Consider the following 1,113-nt stretch of genomic DNA (forward strand, 5'->3'; position numbering starts at 1 on the left):
GAATTTTACTTTTTATATTCAGTGTTTATAAAAGACTGGTGTGTTGGTTTTTTTGTTTGTGGTTACATTTACCATGGACCCTCATGAGTCAAAGGCTTTCTTATAGCTAAAAAAAAAAAAAAAAAGTCTAAAGGGAAGAGGAAATCAAGTCATCTTAAAATATCTACACCTAACATTGAAGATACTGTATATGAAAACAGAGAAACTAATACTAAGTTCCTTAGGGCCTCATCTTCAGTTGGTGTGAGGTCAGCATAGCTCCATTTGCATCAATGGAGATATGCCAATTTACACTGGCTGAGGACCTGGCCCTTAACATACAAAGAAACTCACTGGTGTGGGTGAGTAGCAGTGCCATCAGGATTTACTTTTACTGTCACAAGACTAGTTCAGAATACCTTGGATCTTATTAAAATCTTTGATCTCAGTGACGGTCTTGCCTTTAGTGTTGGCAGTGGATGTTGCTCAGGGTAAATTCAGCTCCACTGCCAAACAGACTACGGATAATCTAGAATACCTTTAACATTTTCATCCTTGTGAAGACTATTTATCACAATTAGATCTTATTAGAAATATTCTCAAGTCTACTTACAGTCTGATAGATAAAATGTTACTTAAAGCTTTATATCTACCTTTTGCAGTTCTTCGGACAATTAGGGTTTTGCACTGACTTGTAGTCATGTGTGGAATTCTCATTGTCATCAATGGCAGTTCTCCATTGAGCAACATGACCCTTTATTGTCATGGATAACTTGTTTTAAAAAATCATATATACAGGTTAAAAACTATTTCCATCCTAAGGCATGTGTTTACAGAGCAACTCCTAAAAGCAGCATTTAAAAAACAAAAAACAAAAAAACCTTACGTTTCTCTTTTTTTATAATACAAGGGAAATTTATTTAATGCACAAAAGAATCTTGAGAGCACATCAAAGATGAATAATTTACCCAGGATAGAAAATATTAACCAGCTGAAGACTTACTGAATTCAGGAATTGGTGGTTTATATCTTACTATCACAATCATGAGGTCACAATCTTATATACAAAAAGAACAGGAGTACTTGTGGCACCTTAGAGACTAACAAATTTATTAGAGCATAAGCTGTAGCCCA

This window comes from Terrapene carolina, unplaced genomic scaffold (assembly GCF_002925995.2).
Source record: "Terrapene carolina triunguis isolate 2854851 unplaced genomic scaffold, T_m_triunguis-2.0 Scaffold58, whole genome shotgun sequence".
Lineage (NCBI taxonomy): Eukaryota > Metazoa > Chordata > Testudines > Emydidae > Terrapene > Terrapene triunguis.